The sequence below is a fragment of the Macadamia integrifolia genome, chromosome 14 (genome assembly GCF_013358625.1).
Source record: "Macadamia integrifolia cultivar HAES 741 chromosome 14, SCU_Mint_v3, whole genome shotgun sequence".
Lineage (NCBI taxonomy): Eukaryota > Viridiplantae > Streptophyta > Magnoliopsida > Proteales > Proteaceae > Macadamia > Macadamia integrifolia.
This window is the reverse complement of record NC_056570.1, coordinates 13,523,683-13,541,065: the sequence shown is the minus strand read 5'-3', so window position 1 is coordinate 13,541,065 and position 17,383 is coordinate 13,523,683. Positions and strand designations below refer to the sequence as shown.

General features: G+C 38.5%; 1 long non-coding RNA gene and 1 pseudogene across 1 annotated transcript; both read right to left on the bottom strand.

The window, feature by feature from the left end:
* Positions 1-17,383, bottom strand: part of LOC122062034 — a 47,357-nt pseudogene that overhangs the window by 23,121 nt on the left and 6,853 nt on the right.
* LOC122062035 lies at positions 1,783-3,935 on the bottom strand. The gene is made up of 3 exons (XR_006134786.1): positions 3,835-3,935; positions 3,674-3,759; positions 1,783-2,002 (listed from the first exon to the last, which is right to left on the bottom strand). It is a non-coding gene; the product is annotated as an uncharacterized LOC122062035 (long non-coding RNA).

Sequence of the window (17,383 nt, the reverse complement as noted above, 5' to 3'; positions counted from 1 at the left end):
AAACTCAGTAAAAGTTAAATTGGAAATTTCTCGACTTGACTAATAGCTACCACAAAATAAAAGATCACATATCTTTCCCAACTAAAATAAATCCTAAATTTCCTACTGAACAAATACCAATCTTGGACCAGGTTCTTAGTTAGGGCACTTGAACAGGCTCAACCCGATCCAATGAATCGCTCTTGCATCTGCCTTAGGGTCCTTAGTGAGGTGAAAAAGATCATGGTTACCCTCATGAAGGGAGGAACACAAAGAAAGTTGGACAAGCAGAAGGCTAGGGAGGTGTTTGAGTCAGTACTTGAAAGAATTCCAGCACCAAGGGATCTGTATGATAGTAGTGATGAGCATATGCCTGCTGATGTTGAGACAAAAGCAGAGGAAGACAGATACGGCTTGTTAGGGAATCAAGCCAAGTTACACATTTGCGAGAGTAGAATAGAGGCAGAAAGTTCAGGGGAGGAGCTGGTTCCTCTAGACCAGCTGCACCATAGGTCGGTTGATGCCATAGGCCGTTGGTTTATTTAGGGTTACTTTGAATTTGATTTTGTTATTTATTTTCTTCCTTTTTAGAGTTAGTACAGTTCATGTTAGCTGAGAGTCAAGTTTTATTTGATTAGGATTTTATTTCTAATTTAGGTTAGTTTCCATGGCAATTAGTTTTCTTGTATTTAATTTTTTCCATTATATTACCATGTCAGTCGATGGAGTTTCAGTTTTGAGTTTGAGAACTGAAAGGAATTGAATGAAGATTGTGGGTGAAACAATGGATGTTGTGCATGCTTCGCTCCCTTTCCATCTCTGATCTCCTTTCTCTTGTTTCTTCTTTTCTTATCTTCTTCCCCTTTGCTGTTTTCCTTCCTCTATTCTGCAACTGTCGTACTCTAGCCCTAAGGAATTGAACTCTCCAGTGGAAGATCGGTTGGAGCTGAAACTTTTAGGGTTGGATTACCCCTCTAGGGCGACCCAAACCTGGCATATTTGCTTCCTAATCCTCCTCGCAGGAGTGTTTTCCCTACCTGGAATCAGTTCTGGTTTTGGTTCTACCACCAGTTATAGTTCAGACATCAGATCCTCTCTCTTCCTTTACTGTTTTGTGTATCCATTAGCTGCAACCAAGAGGCCCTTGACTTGGGAACCTTGCCGTAAAATATGAGATCTAACAGAGCTCAAGGGAAGAAGTTCTCTTCTTTGAAGCCGCAACTGGTTTTCCGCTTCTGTTTCCAACCCAAGGTTGAAGATGACTCCGATCCCTTCCTTGAATCGTAGCTTGAAACCCTTAATTGTATATTTTCATATTAATGCCCCTCCATCCCCTCCATATTACAGTTTGCCATTGAGATTTTTCCATTCTAAGAATACCCTTTTGGCCTTTACACTATGGGGTCGTTTGATAACACTTCTATTCCTGGAGAGTGTTCTTTTACAGAAGTGTTCTTTTCGATTCCATGCTGTGAAGACACTCTGGCGGAATAGAAACAATGTTTGGTAAAACTATTTCAGAAATATCCTTAGAACAGGAAAAGAACAGAAACAGAGTTTGACAAACACTTCTATTCCTTCAAGGACAATAATGAAAATTCACTTTTGAACAATGAAATCAATAATTACAAACATGTTATTATGGTCAAATTTAACTTAAATAAGGAAATAATTTTTTTATGAAATTATCTTTTAAAATACTATTACTTAAAGGAAAAAATAAAATATAAGCATAAAGAGTTTCCACATTTATCTTAATAAAAAAACAAGAGTCTACTATTCAAGTTTATAGGAATTACAAAATAAAAATCATAGCTACAAATGGGTGTCTTGAAATTTTATTACATAAACAATCAAATCAGGGGGTAACCCTTATCTACTGCCATTTGATTTGCAATTTGTATCCTTAGCTCATTCATCTGTCTTCCTTGTACACGTTGACTGCCCTGATGAATTGTAGTAGAAGTACCAGCAACATCACCATCTTCTTGTTCTCCATGAATGTTGACTACCCTGACTCTCTCTTCAATAGGAGAAGCCAAAAACGTTAGTGCTTTATGGAGATTTCTCCATGACATAATGCACGACCCCAGATAGTCTAAACTAGGAATCCTTTGGGCTTGGCCAAGGAGAAAGAATAACCAAATGAGCTGGATTTCAAGAGCAAGAAGAACATGAATCATTTTGCACACAATTTGCATGTTAACTAAGAGAAGAATGTGGCTGAAATATATGGCATTGTCTAGACTCTGGACCCTTAAAATTAATTGGATATTAATGTAAGCAGAATGTGATGAAATGCCCATTGTAATGAGTGCTTGCTAAATGGCACCTCTACTTCCTTCATGTTTTTTGTATCATATTATCATATGTTTTTTGTATCATATTATCATAATCACAATGTGAGGAGTCTTCATACATTGTTTATTGTTGTGCCATTCTATTTAAGTCTGGCATGTTTTGGTTAAAAAAAAAAACAACACTTCAATGGGACATAAGTAATAATATGTTCAGAGGTGAATCTGTCTTTTAACTTGAGATATCGGAGAAAACTAAAAAGGTAGGGCTAAAAACCAACAAAATTAGAGTTTTTATCCCTTCAAACTTACTTGTTTGCATATCTTTGTCTTGTGCTTTTAGAATCAAATTTACCTAATTAGGAATTGAAATGTTTGTTTCTTATTTGATTCAAGAAATGGAAAATAAAGGTATATTCAAGTGTTATTTTATTTTCTCAGGTGCATATGGATCAGAGCGGTTTCAGCCTCGGAAAACTTCGGTTTCAGGAATTCCAGAGCCAAGTCTGGCTCCAGGAATTCCAACTATGGAAACTTCAGCTCGGCAAAATCAGATTCACTCTTGTTCTTCAGATCAGTCTCTTCTCCTCCATCCCGCTCCAACTCCGGTTCTCTCACTGCAACCGTCAATTACACTATCACCCACACCAGGTACCCACGCTAGGTCCGAAGTAGAGGGTAAGATGCATGGAAAGTCCTTGCTTTTTGGAATACAAAACCCAATAGGAAGAACACATTGTGAAAAAAATAAGTTGAATAGAATGTTATCTAGAAAGCAAATGTCTCATCTGTACTTATGACCCCATTAGTTGGATAAAATCACTATATGATTTCTTTTCGTGATTCATACCTTGATCGAAGATGAGAATGATGAAATATGCTCAAATGGGTATTGTTCAGAAACCCATCACGATCAAAGTAAGCAACTACGAAACTTGAGCAGTCAAGAACAGAGATCACCATAACCAGAAAGAAATAAAAAATTTACCAAACACATTTTCAGACTTCACAAAAATCACAATATCAGAGCAAGAAAATCTCCCAAATCACTGCAATTTACAGATGTCCCAAAATCCAAGCAAGAAACGAGAGTGAAATAAGAAACCCATATCAAGAAAATAAGAAATGCTCAAAGATTTTACCTCTATTAATTACTTGGAATATAAAGATGAAAAAATTAATCTTCTCTTCAAGCAACAAACCAAAGCATCAATGGCTGAAAACCTAGAAAGAAAAAAAAAAGCAAATCCCCACCTTTTTTTTTTTTTTAATTTGGGGTTGAACAAGATAGCAGGAAGAAAGAGCGGCAGAGAGAGAGAGAGAGAGAGAGAGAGAGAGAGATTGTGAGAGAGCGAGAGAGAGAGATTGTGAGAGAGCGAGAGAGAGAGAGACAATACCTGTTGTAGGAGAACAAATAGGAAGCCCCTTTGAGTCATGATCTTGAGCTTGAAACCAGTTTTATGGTTCTTGTGAGAGACAATACCTGTTCCAGGGAGATAGAACTATTTTTCAAACAGAGCAAGAGAGCGAGCGAGAGAGAGAGAGAGAGAGAGAGAACCTGTTGCAGGGAAGCGGCGACCCTTTTTGCTGGCTTCTTGCAAGGGAAGAGACGGGTTTGGGGATTTTTGATCGGGAGTTGTTGGAAAAATAGTAAAGGGGTTTGTGGGGTTTTGGAGGGTTTTTGTTCTTTTAAGTTAGTAGAAGAATAGACAAAGTTACTTTTTTGTATTCTTGCAATGTATTCTTAGTCATTCTTTTTCATTGGTTCATTCTGCGGGAATACAAAAATGAACCGGACGTGCCAAACATATTTCTGTTCTATTTGCATTCCCGCAGAATAGAAGAACATCAGAAACATTCTCCCAGAGTGTTATCAAAAGGGCCCCACATGTCCCACTACCCTTCTTTGCCTCTTCTCTTAAAGTGAAGTTCCTCATAATTACAATTCTGCCACTGCATTAAAAATTCTACATTAATTACAGTTGTCATTCAATTTAATTACAAGAGGCCCATTATCTCTTCTATTTGGATCTTAATTATTTAAGTGGGTCCATAAGTAATTCAATTCCGATTTGGAACCCGGATCTACATCATCGGTGATAATGGTTCTGCACAAGGTAGAGATGGGGGAATAAAGAAACAGAAAAAGACAGAAACTCCCTACCGGCAGTCACAACGTGCTGGAGGACCTGCAGTAGCCGAGTTACTCATTTGAATTTGGTGTTTTCTAGTACTAAATTATGTGTATAATAGGTTATGTATAAGAATGATACAGTAGGCTACAATTTACAATAGCAACCTAGGGTCGAAAGCCAAACTACCATTTTGTACATGTGTGTCAGTTTCAATCTAATGGTTTGAATATGTGTAATCAAGCCTAAATAGCTTGCCAGAAATTTCGGGGCAAAATCAACTGTTAGACCACCAAAATGCCACTTCAATTTTTTGGTTGAAATGTGCAATATTTCAACCAAAATTTTAGTAATTCATGAAATAGTTTGGAGTGGAAGGTTCAAGAATCTCCCATCAGTACAATAAATTCCCATAACTTTGATAGATCCTAGGCTTCAGAACTTCAGAAAGTCTTGAAGCAAGAACCCTGGACAGTATGTTGTAAGTAGTACGCAAGAGATTCATTGGATGGTAATCCCTAATACAATCATTAAGAGTGGAAGAATTACTGAACATCATAAACCACAAAAGGCTACCTGAAAGTAAGTCATTATAGTATGGCTTCAGAAGAATCAAGGAGATTAAGTGAAAGCATGTCTTAAGGCTCACCTTGCACAATGGGGTAATGTTTCCCATCTCCTTTCTCTCTCTCTCTCTCAAATACAGAATCATTTTTTATAACAAAAATGTTGACCAACTTGGCAAGTTCATGAGTAAACCATTTTTCATTGACAAAAATGTGTCCTCCATTTCATCCAAGAACTAAACCAAACTCAGTCGGCTAATTAGCTATCTATAGTAAAGGGCATAATCAAGATTCCTATTGTGATATTTTTTGGCAAGACTATGCTTTAGGAGTTCATAGATTTTCTGAAGCAAATCAGATGAACAGACATTGATTCCCACGTCTCGAACAAACTGAAGAGTTTCCAGGCGTTCATCATATGATCTTGTGGTTATGATGTTGGGGTAGTACTCTCTTGAGGTATCCAGATTATGGTTGTATGCTGTAAGCCCTTCTTGAGTTCCATGGCTTGCTGCTTCTCTAGCATTCCCAAAGTGCAGCACACCTCCATGCCCATACCCCTGTACCAAGGGTAAGGTATACATTATATATTAATCCTTCAGTAGTTCAGTTTCTCACTTATTTTACGGGTGTGTATCCTCGAGAAATCGATGATCCCACAAGGTCTTTGAACCACATTGACAAGTGATGTCATTCTCACATAAGCACAGATGAAAGATACGGATTGAGGGATCCATGTTGCTGGAGTCCCTCATTTATTCAATATAGATAACTCACAATCACCCATACGTTCATTAGAAATCTATTTTCATTTACTACACAATTCAACTCAGCACACAATAAAGACTGGCAGATTTTTTATTGTAGTGGCTACCATTACCGAGACATAATTGAGAAATATGTTTATATTCACATTGATCACTCAACCTTCCTACCAAAGCACTTAAGAAATAGCAGGAGTTTCCTCATACCTTATTTCTTTTACATATTCAAGGATCTGGTTGAAATTGGTCTTCCTGCCAATGGTATCCCTCCATTCAGCGCCCATGCAGAAACGGGTACTACCAGCCTCCTTTGCCTGCCAAGAAATTAGCAAATGATTCCAACTGATAATAGAACATTAGGTCATCATATCACATGAAACACTTGAACATGTATCAGAAATATGGATCAGGATGATGAATTTTAACTGGATGTTTTCATTCGCCATATAAACAAAGGTGTGATGTCTAGTAGCACAATTTTTCCAAGAATCTAAATCCACCGTGAAGGCATGACCATTCATATGATCCACAATGGAGACTACATATAAATCCAGCATCCAGAATTGTTATGAGCATCAACATAGCCATTGGTGAACTAATCTGTTCCAAACAAGTTCTGTCAGCTTCATAAGAAAGTTGAGCAAAATGATATCAGTCAATTTCCAAGAAAACATTTGTTATTGTTGATTAGATGGCCCTATGTCTGAATCTAGTATACAAAATACTAATGAAAAATAACATAGCCATTGGGGAACTATTTTGTACATTCAAAGACAAGTTCTATCAGCTTAATACAGAAGTCAAACTAAATGACTCCAGTCAATTAAAATTAAACAAAACAATCAATAACTTGAGATATTTAATCACGGATCTCAACAATTTTTTTACTACGAACCCATTAAACATCATGATAACTTAGTCAAATCCAGACACCATGATATCTAGATGGGAGCCCAAGACATAAATGTATCTATCCCTTGACCAATGTGACCATATATATTATATAAATAATACTGCGAGGAATTCCTGATGAGAAGGGAAAAGTAGAGAAATATGAATATTGCGGGGCCAGTGGGACCCAAAAGACCAAACTCGGGTGGCTGTGAGCCCACTTAAGAACTTAAGGAATTCAGGTCTAAGATTAGGTGGCAAAACAGTGAATAGATTGATGTTTGCACTGGAGTGGCAGTCCAGTAATTACATTGAAGTTCGTAAGGGTGGAATGGCACTTTTGTAAATACCCAGAAATTCGTAAAGTTTAAATGGGCTAGTTAAAAAGAGAGGACACAAGTGGGGATTTAAACTATTGTTCAAGGCTGGATTTGGAACTAAAAGAAATTAAAGGACAAAGTGGCATAAAGGGGCTTTATAGGGGTATAATGGGAAAACCAAAATGTAGAACTTGAAATAAATCCCATGATTTAGGTTGTCGTCAACCTTTGGACAGGAACAAGGGTGGAAAACCAGTATGGTTTCAGGTGATCGACCTCACCTATGTGGGCTCCACTCGAAGTGAAGTTTCAGGGATCAATTCTTAAGACTCGGCTATCAATGGTAACCCACGATAACTCGAACTAGCAGGCTCAGGTTAGCTTGGAAAATTCTGAAACAAGCCCTGGCGGAAGGATTTGTGCTCTGTTTTGGTTGCAGGGAAGGGTTTCAGCAGAGAAGGGGATCCAGGATTTGAAACCCTAGGGCTTTGGGTCGCCTACAGGGTAGTAACCTTCAACCCAAACTTTAAGTCCAACAGATTAGAGATGAGAGCTCAAACTATTGCTTTTCAGTCTGCTTGCATAACAAGTTGCAGGAAACGAAACAGAAAAGGAAAGAAGAGAAGTTGGAGAGAGAAGGAAGGGAAGGGGTTCAGTACCTTCCTTGCTGGACTGCTAAGATCGAAGGAACAGAGAACCAGAATAGAAGAGAAACAAGGAGAAAGAAAGATAGGAGAAGATGGGAGATAGGGAGACCGCAGGGAAGAAGAAGAAAGGGGGGGTTGTCTTACTGGACAAGGAGGAAATAAGAGAGAGAAGGGGGCAAGAAGAGATCTCAAAGAAGAAGGAATAGGGGGACGGGGAAGAAGGTAGCCACGCTAGGGTTTTCCAAAATCAATTCATTCTTCATTAATTCCCCATAACTTGGTTACATGCCTAATTTATAATAAATCAAAATCAAAACTTCCTAATTAAAGTCTAAGACTGGAATAGAAATAAAATCCCCTAAAATCTAGACTAATAGAATTAGAAACAAAGAAGGACTCAAATTGGAAACTTCTTACCTATCTAGAAACTACCCAAAAATAAAATCCTAGAATATTCTAATAATCATGAACCCAAATCAATAATTTTGATCCATCGTAGCGTTGCTACATCAATTCCCCTGATGTTTAGAAAAACTCGTCCACGAATTTTATAGAAGGAGAGAATCAGCACCACTCGATCAACAACTTCGATGGAGCAAAGATCTAGCACATCTCATAGTCAACGGTCACGTTATCCTGATGGCCATAAAAAAATGATATAACTTTGATTGGAATCGGATGGAGGGGTTTCATAACTAAAATTTGACCATTGATTAGTTCTTCAGATGTAACCACCATCACATCTTCTAGTTCATCTTTAATATCGGCTACAAACTTTCTTTATATAGAAACGCAACCCTAAAACGATGCAGAAGATAATGGAAAAAACAAAACAAACAATGCACATGGATTTTACAAGGTTCGGCAAGGTTGCCTACGTCCCCGGTGAGATGAGATCCTGCTTCACTATCAATGGAGAGTAGGGTTACAGTGCTCGTCCTCACACCTCTCAGTATTGCTTGCATTACAAAGAAAGAAACCCTCGCTACAAATATATAGCGAAAAAAATCCTAATCCAGAAAGTAGACAATTGCCCTCAAATAAAAAATTCAAGTGGGGCTACACCCCCTGCTATGCAGGGGGGCCTCCTACCCCCCTTGCAACCCCCACAGCCTGCTAACTGGCTAGCGGGACCGCCATCTGCCTGTCTAGGTGCTGCACCAGTACTCCCTGGATTAAACTACGATGGAATACAAGACATCGTACACCAACAGCTCTAATGGCCTCTAGATGGGAAACATTAAGCACTTCTAGATTAGCTTGGAGAGCTTTCAAGGCTTCTTCATCCTGTTGGAGAGAGCATGGTTCCCGAGGTGACATCATAGTGTCATGAATAATGTGACCTTGTTGTCCGTCTCGATTCAGAATGTGTCTTTATGGCAGCAAGTCTTGTGGTAATGACCTGGATGGTAATAGCTTGTGCTTCCCTATCTGTCCTACTTGCAATCAACTTTGCATGTGTAGCTCTGAGCATTTCTTGACTAGCTTTCAATATCTCTTCATTCTATTGAAATAGTCTTTCCCATAAGTCTATGGTAGTAAAAGGGGTTGGCATGACTTGAAATAGGAACTTTTGCTCTGATATCAAATAATGCCTGGCCGGTGGGCCCCAAAAGACCAAACTCGTGTGGCTGTGAGCCTATTAAGAACTTAAGTAATTCAGGTCTAAGATTAGGTGGCAAAATAGTAAATAGATTGATGTTTGCATTGGAGTGGCAGTCCAGTAATCACATTGAAGTTCATAAGGGTGGAATGGCACTTTTGAAAATACCCAGAAATTCCTAAAGTCTGAATGGATTGGTTAAGTAGAGAGGACACAAGTGGGGATTTAAAGAAATTAAAAGACAAAATAGCATAAAGGGGCTATATAGGTGTATAATGGGAAAACCAGAATAGAGAACTTGAAATAAATCCCACGATTTAGGTTGCCTTCGACCATTGGACAGGAACAAGGACGGCAGAACCAGTCTAGTTTTAGGTGATCGATCTCACAAATAATACGGGGCTAGTGGCCCCCAAAAGACAAAACTTGGGTGGCTTTGAGCCCACTTAAGAACTTAAGTAATTCAGGTCTAAGATTAGGTGGCAAAACAGTAAATAGATTAATGTTTGCAGTGGAGTGGCAGTCCAATAATTACATTGAAGTTCATAAGGGTGGAATGACACTTGTAAATAACCAAAAATTCCTAAAGTTCGAATGGGTTGGTTAAGGAGAGAGGACACAAGTGGGGATTTAAATTATTGTTCAAGGCTGGATTTGGAACTAAAAGAAATTAAAGGATAAAGTGGCATAAAGGGGCTTTATAGGGGTATAATGGGAAAATCAGAATAGAGAGCTTGAAATAAATCCCACGATTTAGGTTGTCTTCAACCTTTGGACAGGAACAAGGGCAGCGAAACCAGTATGGTTTTAGATGATCGATCTCACCTATGTGGGCTCCACTTGAAGTGAAGTTTCAGGGATCAATTCTTAAGACTCGACCCTATCAATGGTAACCTATGATAACTTGAATGAGCAGACTCAGGTTAGCTTGGAAAATTCTGAAAAAAGGCCCTGACAGAAGGGTTTGTGCACTGTTCTAGTTGCAGGGAAGGGTTTTAGTAGAGAAGGGGATCCAGGAGTCGTAACCCTAGGGCTTTGGGTCGTCTACAGGGTGGTAACCTTCAACCCAAACTTCAAGTCCAACAGATTAGAGATGAGAGCTCAAACAATTGCTTTTTAGTATGCTTGCATCACAAGTTGCAGGAAATGAAATAGAAAAGGAAAGAAGAGAAGTTGGAAGAGAAGAAGGAAGGGAAGGGGTTCAGTACCTTCCTTGCTGGACTGTTAAGATCGCAGGAACAGAGAACCAGAAAAGAAGAGAGAACAAGGAGAAAGAAAGATAAGAGAAGAGGGAAGATAGGGATCGCAGGGAAGAAGAAGAAGGGGGGGGGGGAGGCAGCCGCACTGGGGTTTTCCAAAAGCAGTTCATTCTTCATTAATTCTGAATAACTTGGTTATATGCCTAATTTATAATAAATCAAAATCAAAACTTCCTAATTAAAGTCCAAGACTGGAATAGAAATAAAATCCCCTAAATTCTAGACTAATAGAATTAGAAACAAAGAAGGACCCAAATTGGAAACTTCTTACCTATCTAGAAACTACCCAAAAATAAAAGATTACAAATAAAAATAAAATCCTAGAATATTATAATAATCTTGAACCCAAATCAGTAACTTCGATCCCAAATTGGATCTGGTTCTCGTTCCGGGTTTTGGAGGGGGTTTGGGTCGATCCATCGTAGCGCTGCTACATCAATGAACCACATAGAATCAAGTAATTCTCAAAATGATGTGGGGATCATGGCTCCAGGATAAATCAACAGATAAAAGCTAGCAACTAAATTCTAACTAGTCTTTAAATTATTGAATGGATGTACCTTTTGCGCTACCTCTATAATAGCATCTTTGTTCATCGGCTTTTGTGCTTTCAATCCAGTGTCATACCTAGAGGATTCGGGATAGTATGAACAATCTTCACTGCACCCACCTGTTTTAATAGAAAGAAGAGTGCACTGCTGCACTTCCCTGAAGTTGTGTGCATGTCTATGTATTTGAGCCTGTCGAAGTCACAAATCTCTCATCAGACATACAAATCCCATGAAATGATGGTGATGATAACAATGATGAAAACAATGCCGACGATGATGGTGATACTCCAATCATGATGATAAAAAATTGATAATAATAACAATAGCACATACTTCTGCGAAAATAACCAAAGGCACAGGATATAGAACTAGAAGTAATAAATTAGAACCAAACTGCATCCTTAAGTTTATGCTTGGTTTGATAAATTTAATCCTACCTCACCATAGATGCATCCATTTAGGCTTCAACTGGACAAGCTTACACCACAATTTTGAAAACCAAACCTGACATCAAACCATTTAGGCATCCAGCTCTAGTTTTTCTAGTTTCACCATCAGCTGTTGCCAAAAACCAGGGGTTCTGACTAGAAAACCAAGAACCATTTGGTGGCCCATTCCATTCTAACCCTGATAAACCACCAGTTTGCTCTTGTTTTAAGAAATATGCTTACAGCTACAATATCAAATTATCAGATTAAGGTCAATCAAAACAAAGTCTTATCCTAATCAGAATGCATAAGTAGGAAGTAAGGGGAGGTAGTCACTCAAATGTCGCAAAATGGAAAATTCCAAATTGTGTATATCTTATAACTTAAGCATGAGTAAGTACTTTGTTTACATAATCAGGAGGTAAAAGGAGGAAGTCATTCTTGTAACAATATGCAAAGCTAACACCCAGAAATCCAAGAGAAAAGGAAGAAGAAGAAGAGAACCGAGACTACTGGATCACAGAATCATGACCAACAATCTCCTTTACCTTTCTTTCTAACTGAACCCATTACAAGTAAAAAGGAAACTTAGTAAAATGATAATCTACCTTAACTAGGAAATAAACAAAAGAGGAAACAAACATAAGGAATAAAATCCTATTACTAATAGGAAACAGAAATAACATAAGAGTCAAGCATCAAATAGATGCCATCGACTCACACATGTACCCTATGTACCCCCAGAGTACAAAGGGTCCATGTGGCCTTCTTTAACACTCCCCTCAAGCTGGAACATACAGAACACTCATGCTCAGGTTGGAACATAGTTTTCTGAAGGCAGGACCAAATAAGGGCTTAGTAAACATATCACCAAGTTGGTCAGTGGAAGCAATGAATGGAGTGACGATCAACTTATTCATGACAGCATTACGCACAAAATGACAATCCACTTCAATGTGCTTAATGCGCTTCTGAAACGCAGGATTACTTGCAATATAGATAGCCACCTGATTATTATAAAGCATCTTCATAGGTTGAGTGACAAGAAAACCCAATTCATGAAGTAATGACTTTAACCACATCAACTCAACTGAAGTATAAGCCATGGCTCGATACTCAGCTTCTAGACTGGACCTAGCAACCATGGGTTGCTTTTTACTTTGCCAAGTAACAAGGTTACCACCCACAACTGTGCAATATCCGATGGTTGATCTCCTGTCACCATCAACACCAGCCCAATCCACCTTTGAGAAGCTAATCAAATCAACACTCTGATGGGGACAATAGACGAGCCCCTTCCCTAGGGCTCCTTTCAAAAACTTCAAGATGCGACAGACTAGCTCCCAATGTATCTTCGTAGTAGAGATTGCACATATTGACTAACCACTCCAATGGCAAATGATATGTCTGGGCTAGTGACAATGAGGTAAATAAGTTTTCCCACTAATCCCCTATGCCGGTGTTTGCTTCAAAGTCTTCACCATTAGTAGCCCCAAACTTTTGATAAGGATCTATAGGAGTATCGACCGGTTTGGAAGCTAACAACCCCGTATCAAATAGAAGATCAAGAACATATTTTCTTTGGGATAAGCTAATCTCTTTCTTACTCTGAAGAACTTCAATGCCCATAAAATACCAGAGGGATCCCAAGTCCTCTATCAAGAAATGTTGATGATGATAAGATTTAACTTCAGTAATACTAGCACCATCATTGCCGAATATAATGATATCATCCACATAAACAACAAGAACAACAATCTTGCACTTTTGGTGCCGAACAAATGCCAAGTGATCAGAGTAGCATTGTGAGAACCCACAACGAAGAACAATAGAACTAAATTTGTCAAAACACACCCGTGGTGATTGCTTTAACCCATAAATGGCCTTGTGAAGTCTGTATGCTCTACCAGAATTCTCCCCCTAAGCGACATACCTTGGAGGTTGCTTCATATTAACTTCTTATTGAAGGTCACCATATAGAAAAGCATTTTTGATATCCATCTGATAGAGAGGCCAATCAAGATTGAAAACAAAAGAAATAAGAACCCAAATGGAGTTTAACTATGCTATCGGAGAGAATGTTTCAAAGTAGTCCATACCGTAGGTCTGAGTACATCCTTTGGCTACCAGTCGCGCTTTAAGGCGCTAAATAGAACATCAAGATTATATCTAATAGTCTACACCCATCAGCAACACACAAGATCCTTACCAGGAGGTTATGGGCTGAGTTAGTAAACAAAGAAAAAGCAATATTCCGAAAAGAAGATGGAAGCTGAGAAATAGACACTTAAAATTTCAATAGGATAAGCCGCCAATGATTTCTGAGTACAAGAACGTGTACCTTTCCGAAGGGCAATGACTTGGTCAAAGAAACCTATAGTACCAGGATCAGGCTGGTCGGTGGGCAGAGTAGGACTGATAGTGGAGGCTGGTGGCAAAGTCTTCCGACACCACTGATACACTTGTGGGGACGAGTAGGCTCATTGGCAAGAGATACAAGAACCAGAATAGGTGGTCCATTAGGAGCTACAGGAAAAATTAAAGATGGAATAGAAGGAGAATAGTAAGCAGCAAGTAACAATGGAACTAACAAACTGTCAATGAGAAATAGGGTCATAATACTTATACCCTTTTTTGGTTCAAGAATAACCAAGAAATACACATTTAACAGCCTGAGGAGATAACTCATCAACTTGGGGTTGTAAAATATGAACAAAACACACAACCAAAAATGCGAGAAGGAAGACTAAACAAAGATGCATGGGTATATAAAACAGAAAACCGGGTATGATTATCTAATACAAACAAAGGCATGCAATTAATAAGGTAACAGGCAATAAGAGCTGTATCACACCAAAAATGCTTAGGAACATACATATGAATCATAATGAACCTGGAAACTTCCAACAAGTGTCTATTTTTCCACTCTGCAACTCCAATTGGTTTGATGGATCATACCATTAGATAAACAAAACTAAGAGATTTCTTGCTGAGTATATTCAAGTGCATTGTTTGACAAAAAAATTTTAAATCAAGCATCAAACTAAGTTTTTATTACATGACAAAAGTTTTTTAACATGGAGAGAAATTGTGATCGATATTTTAACAAGTAGACCCAACTCGAGCGAGAATGGTCATCAACAAAACTAATAAAGTATGAAAAAACCTAATCTATTACTAGCCCAACAAGGTCCCCAAATATCTGAATGAACTAATGAAAATAAAGACGAACTATGAGTCACACTACGAGCAAGAAACGTGGAGTGATGATGCTTCCCAAGTTCACAAGCCTCACACTCAATACGAGAAAGAGAGCAACAACTGGGGACCGTCAATTGAAGCTTTGATAAGGAGGGATGCCGAAGACGGAAGTGCCAATGAAGAGAAGAACCACTAGTAGTTGTAGCAGCAGCAGTAGTCGGACTAGTGCCGTCTAAATACTACAAGCCAGCCCGCTCAAGCCCTCCATCAATCGTCCTCATGGTCTAAAGGTCTTGAAAACAAACAAGATGGGAAAAATTGAGAGACTTATTAAATTAACTGATAGAAAGAAGACTTAAGACCAACTTAGGAACATAGAGAACATGGGACCGATTTATAGATGAGGTAGGAGTGACCACACCATGACTTGTCACTTGAGTAGAGGAACCATCAGCAAGCATAATAGGTGAAGAATTAGAAACTTTAGAAATAGAAGAAAACAAGTTGGACTCACCCGTCATATGGTAGGAAGCACCGAAGTCAATAACCCAATGGATGGAAGTAGAGGTAAGAAGGGTAGAGTTACTTGTGAGGGCTAAAGTAGCGATGGAAATGGAGGTTGATGTAGACTTAAGCTATTGGAGACACTTGAGTAGTTGATTAAAGTCATCACAAGACACAGTACTAGTGGAAGAAGCGCCTAGTACAGATATAAGACTGGTGTCTCCCGAAGTACCACGCTCAAAATTAGTAGTGACAATATCGGCTCCCTCCGGCTGGCCATGTTTTACCTAATATGTTTAGGGCTAAAGTAGCGATGGAAGTGGAGGCTAATGCAGACTTAAGCTATTGGAGACGCTTGAATAGTTAATTAAAGTCATCACAAGACACAGTACTAGTGGAAGAAGCGCCTAGCGCAGATGCAAGACTGGTGTCTCCTAAAGTACCATGCTCGAAATCAGTAGTGGCAATATCGGTTGATTCATTAGCCCATTCCAGCTGGCCATGTTTTACCCAATAAGAGTTTTATCACCTTGCTTGAAGTTGAACATCTTTTCATACAAGTCATAAGTATGAGAAATATTTTTCTCCTGTGAGAAACTCTCCTGTAAATCCTCCCAAACCCCCTTGGCAAGAGTGTGAAACATAACATTGGAAGCAATAGAAGGTTCAACACTATTCCACAACAATATAATAGAGTTCTCACACATCCAATCATCATAAGCAATTTTAGTAGTAGAATCCTTACGATCAATTTTGGGAGGGTTATCAGCAATGTGTTGAAGTTTACCCTTAGCATGAATATAGGCATGTACAGCCTGGGCCCACAGAACATAGTTAGAAACTCTGAAAAGCTTGATAGTAGTTACTTGGACTCATAGTTGCCAAGGCGCCACCTTGGCATCCAGACGGTTTGCCTAGGTCCTAGGCGATTGTCACCTTATTGCACTGTATGTCACCTTATACTTTGACTTATTTATGTCAAATATCATTTGTTATTTCATTTACTTAAGAAATTTATTACTCATAAATAAGCAAATACCCTCTATTTGAATCCAATAAAAATAGTTTAAAAATAAAATCCCAAAAGGATAAAAAGTCAAACCCCTAATCTAAGAACAAAAACTAGATTTTTGGTTGCAGGGGCGATTTTCAACTTTCAAATGCTAGGGTTTTCTCAATTCTGAAAATTTTATAAATCTAATCATGGTAAAACATTACTAAAAACCAAAAGTCTGGTAAAATAATCTTTTGTTTTAATATCTTTACAATTATTTAAGCGGTTTTAACCGCATTCGCGCACTTTAAAATAAGTTTGACCGGAATAACTTTGTCATTACAACTCGTATTTAAGTAATCTTAGACTTGTTGGAAAGCTGGTTTTGTACTATGCCCAATACAAAAAGTCTCATGTAAAAATAAAATCATTTGACCAGTAAAACTTTCTTTGGGTGAATTAATAAATGCATTAAAAGATGGGGGAGGGAGAATATAGCCCCTAGGGTAGCTAAAGTCCAGAAAAGACAACATCCAAGGCCTAGAGGGCTTGAGAACTAGAAGACATGTCACAAATGACTAGTAAAACTTCTTATAGAACAAGAGCATATCTCTAAATGTTGGTTTTTATGACTTAATGTTGATCTTTGATGAATTGATGTGGCTTGATGTTGATTTTTGCTAATTTGGTGTGGCTTAATATTGATTTTTTATGATACAAGGTATATGTAGCATTCTAAATAATGTTAGAAAATAATATAAATAAAAAATAACATTCGGTCACCTTCTTCACCTTAAGGCGGATGCCTTGTTGCTTAAGCACTTAGACAGCCCTCCAACGCTTTAGTTCACCTTGGCACCGTGACAACTATTCCTGGACTTGAACAGGATCATTGGGAACTTTTGGTTCAGCCATTAGTGCACCAAGTGCAGTAGAAACTCAACCAACTAAGTAAGATTAAGATAGCAAGACGTAGGAACTCAAAGAGCGCAATAGACACTAAGCTACAATAGATACAATGGCCGGCAGCAGAAAAACCTCAAAACAGAGCACTTGCGGCAGCAAAAATTAGGGAAAATTTAGGTTTATGAAAAAAAGATTAGGAAAAGGACCAATTTTAGGTTCGAAGGAAGCACCTGAGAAAGGGATTAAAACCCCAATTTTGAGCCTGATTAGAGAACCAAGGCAGAAGATATGGTTCCAACTTTGAAGCTGAAAAAGTCCCTGAAAACCAAGTAGCCGCAAGA